Below are 7,086 nucleotides of genomic sequence, written 5' to 3' on the forward strand. Positions count from 1 at the left end.
ATTGGCTGCATTGTGCTCTATTGCAAAGCTCATAATTAGTTTAACCAAATTCCTATTGATGAAGATTTCAGCTATTTTTCATTTTTTCACCTTTTAAACAATATTTCAATGAGCAGACTTGTATACACAGTTATCACACTCCTACTCATTTCCAACCCTAGAACAGTCGATGAGGTTTCCTGTTCCTTCCCCCATCCCAGCATTTATCTGCCATGCATGCTGCTTCCATTGGTGGACTTTACTCCCAGTGTCAATTAAGTGTGTGGGCCCTGAGTTCAAATCCCATCTCTGCCACTCACTGTTATGAACAAGTTACTTAACATATCTGCACCCAGGTTTCCTATTCTACAAAATAGGGGATAATATTAGTTTCTAGTTCCTAGATTTAGGGGGATAACTAAATGTGGTGATCTACATATAATGTCCAGCACTTTATAAGTGCTCAATAAATGTCAGCTGTTACCATTGGTATTGCCTGTATCTCTGCAAAGAAAATCACTTTCTAGCCTCTTTAGGATCCATGCTGGCTATGTCCCCAGTCAAGTATTTTGCACATTTAATTTCCACTTGCCAGTTTCTCTCTTCTCTCTACCTCCAACTTGATTCCTCTCTCTCCTCATCTTCAGGTGAGATCCACTGCTGATTTTACTATTCAAGGCAACTAGCAAAGCTCCCAGGGACAGAATCAAGAGAACTTACCCCTAATCTTCAGAATTACAATTACAATGTCTCCTGTAAAACTTACTATTGCAGTGGTCAGTATTATATTGGTCTACTATAATTTATCAGCTCTGATCTATTATTGATTTTCAACTATTTGTTGTTGGGGTTTTTTTTTCATTGATTCTGCAAGTGTTTGTTGAGCATTTGCCAAGTGAAGATACTGGACTAGGCTTTCCAAATACAAGACAATGAAACATCAGTTTACAATCCAGAAATACTCTGACAGCAGATAAAAGCAATTAGGCATTCTAGGCCCAAAGATCTGCCTCCGTACTGTGCAAACTGGGTCACTTGCTGGGGGCTAATCCAAGCAAAAGTCTCTTGAGTTGAGTCTTGAGCAAAGGTGTTTCCAAGCAGAGGGAGAGCTTTGTAAAAGCCAGAGGCCATAGGAGATCAGTAAGGAGTCTAGGATGGTGGGAGCAATGTATGCTATGGTGGGAGCAATGTATGCTGAAGCAGGGTTAGGAGGTTAAGAGGGAAACAAGATTGCAATAAGTGAAGCTGGACTCAAAACAAAATGAGGTCGTCAGTGTCCTTGATGGTGTTACTACGGAAACACCATGGCCCACCATGATTTCCTGGTAGCTCCAGAGACAGCATTCACCTGGTTCAGCTTAATGTGATGTGGCGGGTACCCATCTGAGCTCTACCTGTCCTATGACAATAGACAATAAATCAAGTACAGTCTACTTTTCTACTCTCTTGATCTTTGTTTTCATTTCATATGTCATCTCTAGCTTAATTCCAAAGTACATTTCAAAGTAAGACATGGGCTTTGATTTGATATACATTTAGTCTCCATTTTTTGAAACAACTTCTTAGCAAAGGAGAGGTTCAAATATGGAGACATTCTTTAATTACTATTCACTGAGAGAAGCCAAAGAGTTCCATAATTACATGGAATGAGGTTTATCATTTGCAAAAGCCCCCATTCCAGGAGAAGCCATAAAGAAGTTGCAATTTTTCAATTTATGTGTCTTTCTTTGTAATTTACATTCAACCTACTTTCCAAAGAAAATAAATAAATAAATAAGAAGTAGCCTAGATGTGGTAGATTGCTAAAGAAAGGGACCATCAGGCCACAGACATAAATAGGTCCTCTTCTAGAATTTTAGATCTCACCGAAGAAAACAAACGTTCTCTGTCAGGGAAGGCCCAGGGCTTCTGCACCCGCTTGACGAGGAAGCGAAGCTTCAGCAGCTGACTGGGGGCTCCGCTCTTCTTTGGTGAGAAGGGTTTCTGTGCAGTGACACAGTGGAGAGCTATCACCGTGGTGGACGTTCGGTGCCGGGACCAAGCTGGAAATCAAACGTGAGTAAACCCCAACCTTTCCTTCCTCGGTTGTCTTTGTCTTGTGGTCTCTGTGTCTATGAAGTAATCTATAAGATGACTCTGAAACCAGGATCTGACATCCTCTGGGGAAAAGATAAAGATAAAGGTTCTAGACAAACTTGAGACTTGATTGCACATTTTCTGTGAAGGACAAGATTTAGTCACTGGGTGAAAATAACCTGTTTCGGTGATAAGTTCAGGAGAAATTTACTGGGGAGCACAGTGAGATGTTCGGAACAGAGCCTTGTTTAACTGTCAGAAAGGAAAACTCAGTTTTTGTAAGACGGGGAAGTTAAGAGAAACCACTGTGTATACACGTTCGGCCAAGGGACCAAGCTGGAGATCAAAAGTGAGTAGTTCTTTCAACTGATTCTTTGCTGTTTCTGTCTAATTGATTTGCTTTTTGTTCCTTTTTGTGTGTTTTCAATAGTTAGATGTCAGGGATAAAACAAATGTCATTCCCAGATTAGGGGCAGAGAAGGGAAAATTGTTCCACAGAAGGCTAGCTGACAGCTAATTTTTAAAGGGTTTCCAAATCAAAATCACTTACTTGGGGCAGGGGCTAGCCTGCCATTTAGGGCAGGTTTTTGTAGAGGTGGAAGTTAAGTAGTCGCTGTGGTTCACTTTCGGCCAAGGGACCAAACTGGAGATCAAACGTGAGTACACTTTGCTCAATTACTTGCGAGGTTTTTGTCTCATTGTATCATTTGTGCAAGTTTGTGACATTTTGGTTAAATGAGCCATTCTGGTGACCCAGAAGTAAACAGTAGAAAACTAGAAAATAGCCAACTTTTAAGCTGAGCAAACAGACAAACTGTTGAGTTTGTGAGGAGAGTAGGATTTGTGGGGAGCGTGGGGACGAAATAGCTGGCTTTTTCTCAGAATTAGCCTTGCCCACATGATTGGCTTCGGAAGGAGGTTTTTGTTGCGGGGTCAGAGTTAGATCCCTCACTGTGGCTTACGTTCGGCCAGGGGACCAAGCTGGAGATCAAACGTAAGTGCACTTTTCTAATCCCTTTTCTTCTCCAGTTGTGAAATTTTGATGTTTTCATGTTTGGGATATGAGTTGAGGCCAATTCTGAAGAAAATGGGACTCTTCCGAAAGTCAGATGGGTAAGAGACTCAAAATCAGTTCGTCTCAAGGAAGAGAATAGAGCTAGTTAGTCTGACGTGGCCAGATTTTCTCTATCCACCAATCGAATGAGGTTAGCGGCAAAAAGAGGTTCTTGCTGAGGGGAAAGTAATTCAGCTAATACTGGATCACCTTTGGTGAAGGGACGCGTCTGGACATTAAAAGTAAGTAATTTTTCTCTATTGCCTTCCAAAATTTGGGTTTAAATGCCAGTATTTACTTTTAGAGGTTTAAGTATGAGTTTTGTGGAAATAGGTAAATGGGAGCATTTCAGATTTATCATCAGTTTCAAAAGTTAAACTCAGCTCCAAAAATGGATTCATAGACAAAAAGATGAATTTAATCTAAACTGAATGAGTCAAAGGAAAAAAAATTAGTGTAAATGAGAAAGGAACCTTTGCAGCTCTAAAGAACAGAAGTGAATTAATTTTCATTCAGTTTTGCCAAATATTGTATTGATTTTTGCTCGTTGTGTATGATACAGAAAAGTAGAGAAATGTATTTCTTAGTCTGATTTCTCTCTTCTGTCCGATAAATTATTTTATAAGATAATAAGAATAAACAGGATGCACTGAAAAATTAGTGAGAAGTTAGAAAAGTATACCTTTTTGCCACGTAAAAGATGCAGCTTAATTGATAGTGAGGAGCAATGTCATTTTTAGTGTCTAAAATGAGTGATAAACTGTCAATATTCAGAAATTCTACACAGATTTTATATCTTGGCAGATGTCTCCTTTTTTTAAACCCAATTTCTATATTAAACTAAACTTGAAATTATCTTTTATAAAGGCGGTTATTCCCAAAAGTTGAGTTTTGAAGAAATTTCTTTAAATGAAGAAAAATAAAATAATTGCATTTTTTTCATGTTTATAGACTTGTAGAAAAATAGGAAATATTTTAATATGTTCTTTGATTTCTCTCAGTTATTACTTGGCCATGGTTTTATACCGCCAAGGAGGCCATGGCTCAGCTAGCGTGGTCTGTAGACCTCATGGTGATCTTTTTTCGTGACTGAATGACTTTCGTGGCCAGGCCACAATGCTCGTGTGGCAGAGCGCACAGCCGCTAAAGGCTATGGCAACTCTGCGTTAGCCCGCTGCAGTCCGCTGTGGCCCACTTTCCCGCCACAGTGATACAAATAATGTCACTAACGGAAGAGAATAGAACTGTGGTGGGCACTGAGCTAACACAGGGAAAACAGAGGGAAGCCTGATTTATTAGAGATTTCAGAAATTAAACGCACATTCATTATTACAACCTCTTAATGGAAATTCCATTAAGGGACGACAAAGAATTTAAAGCTATTTTTTTCAGTGATCTGTAACTATTTCAATATCCTCTCATCTAATGTATTTAAATAATAAAAGCTCAATTCAAAGGAAAGAAGTGTACATAACTCTTTCTGAGTAAAATCTCCACCAGCAAAAATCTAATTTAAGGTCATCTGGCCACTCGCGTTTTGATCAATTAGCTTTTACTGAGTTCATATTAAATACCATTAAGGTAAATTAACTGACAAAAAATAAGATAAATCTATGATACATTTTTAATTTTAAAAAATTTAATGGCTTGAGTAGGATTATATTTCAGTTGTACAAAATATCTAATCATATATAAATACCATTAATAAAAACTTGATATAAACATATTTTCCAATGCCTTCACTCTGTGATAGAAAATTTTTATCTGAGTATTCAAATCTCATACTCTCTAAAATAGTTTAGTAATTTGTTGTTTACTTCAGCTGACTTCAAAAGTGATGCTTCAGAAAGATTACTTTTGGTCTCCAGCAATTTGACAGGACTGTTTTTGGGCTGTTTTAAGACTCTTTTAAAACTCAGAATTATTTAAACCATTTAAGTAGAGAAACTATTTTAGGGCCTTTTAAAAAACTCTTTTAATGAATTTTAAATTCCATTAAAAGCTCCGAAGATGTCTTGCAAGAACTTCTGTATCAAATATACTAATTGTTTAATATTTTAATGAAGGATAGAAAATTTAAAGCTGTCAAGGATTCTGCCAGATAGGAGTAGCCTCATAGAATATTTCTCCTCCATCTTTTTCTAGAATTTACATTATTTTGCCGCCAAGATTATTTTATAAAATTCTCTGGAAAAAAGTTGGTAATGAAGGTTAAAAGAGAAGAAAATATCAAAACATAAAAAGTTCGGTATCTTATGTTGAACTGCTTGGTTAACATGGAGCTTAGCTTTATAAAAATCTGTTCGCTTATTAGCTGACTTTTCGCAGCAAAGGATTCTTGATTTGTTATTTTCACTCTTCTTCTCTGACATGGGGGTTTGAATGCCCATAGAGGGGGATTTCCAGGAGGACACCTGGCAGCTGCTCTAAGTCAGAAGTGAAGCTGGCCAGTTCCTCCTAGGCAGGTGGCCAAAATTACAGTTGACTCGTCCTGGTCTGGCTGAACATTGCCCCATGGGGTGACAGCCCTCAGACCAGGGCTCAGGTCTCCCACTGAGGCCCTTGTGAGGGATGAGAGAGTTGCTGGCCTGATCACAGAGAATGAAGGGGCTAACCCCAACCTGGGCACAGACTCAGGGCTTGGGGCCCACTCTGCAGGGTGGATCTGACCCCAACAAACCCAAAGGAAGCCCAGGAAGGGGAAGGCAGCCTGATGTCACTGCACAGTCCTAGGAGAGCCGCAGGGGAAATTATCTTCTATGTAGAGAGGCCAAGACTTGTTCTCACTTCTAAACTCTGAGGGGTCAGATGAAAGGGTCTTTGTTTCTTTGCCTGAAGCACTGTGTTTACTGCAGGAGACAGGGAACATGGTTAGAGGAAAGAAAGGTGAAGTCAGAAAAGCATGCAAAAAGGCCTTAGAACTGCTGCAAAGAGTTCAAACACAATAGTTTAGAACTCTCTTAAGGGGTAGGGGCTAAAGAAAAAACTCAAAATCATGGAGATTATAAATATCCTTCCTGGCCTTCCTCAATGCTACAATTACATAGAATAAGCACGCTGCTCCCTGTACGTCTGTCTCCTCTGGGCTCTGGGCTTGCCCACAAACGATGCACTCAAGTGGAGAACTTCCCTGTAACTTAAACAACCTTCTCTGTGCTTCCTTCCTCAGGGGATGATGCTAAGCCATCTGCCTTCATCTTCCCACCGTCTTCTGAGGAGTTAAGCAGTGGAAGTGCCTCTGTCGTATGCTTGGTGTATGGCTTCTACCCCAGTGGAGCCACTATCAACTGGAAAGTGGATGGTCTTGCCAAAACAAGTAGCTTCCACAGCAGTCTGACGGAGCAGGACAGCAAGGACAACACCTACAGCCTCAGCAGCACCCTGACGCTGCCCAAAGCAGACTACGAAGCTCATAATGTCTATGCCTGCGAGGTCTCCCACAAGACCCTGAGCTCCCCCCTGGTCAAGAGCTTCAATAGGGAAGATTGTTAGAGAGGCCGGCCCACCAGGCCCATCGCCTGAGCCTCAGCCCCAGCCTCCCTTCTCCCTCAGGCCTTGGCCCGTTTCCGAGAGACCTACCCTCATTGCAGTCCTCCAGCCCCTCTCCCCACTTCACCCCCCTCCCCCTCTTTGGCTTTAATCATGCTAATATTTGGGGGGAAATGAAAAAATAAAGTGAATCTTTGCACCTGTGATTTCTCTCTCCTGTCTGATTTAATGGTTGTTATATATTGCTTGTCTAATTACCCAGTTTACCTTCTAAGGAACTAAATACTGAGTTGCTGAAAAATACACCGTCATTTATAAAATTCATCACCCTCTGTTCTACCCTACCCTGCTGTCCTCTACAAGACACTCCTCCATGAAACCCACGAGCCACCTAGCCTCATACCCCGCCGCCCAGGGCTGTGGTAGGAGAAGTGTGCTTCAGCAGGCCCTCAGAGTCATTTTAAGGGTGACAGTTCTTACAATCACAC

General features: G+C 40.6%; 1 long non-coding RNA gene across 1 annotated transcript; it reads left to right on the forward strand.

Annotated features, from left to right (window-relative positions):
* The first annotated feature begins 2,700 nt into the window (after nucleotides 1-2,700).
* LOC100630729 (uncharacterized) lies at nucleotides 2,701-6,804 on the forward strand. Its single transcript, XR_011426331.1, has 2 exons — nucleotides 2,701-3,049; nucleotides 6,279-6,804. It is a non-coding gene; the product is annotated as an uncharacterized lncRNA (long non-coding RNA).
* The last annotated feature ends 282 nt before the right edge of the window (nucleotides 6,805-7,086 follow it).

This window comes from Equus caballus, chromosome 15 (genome assembly GCF_041296265.1).
Source record: "Equus caballus isolate H_3958 breed thoroughbred chromosome 15, TB-T2T, whole genome shotgun sequence".
NCBI classification, from domain to species: Eukaryota; Metazoa; Chordata; class Mammalia; order Perissodactyla; family Equidae; genus Equus; species Equus caballus.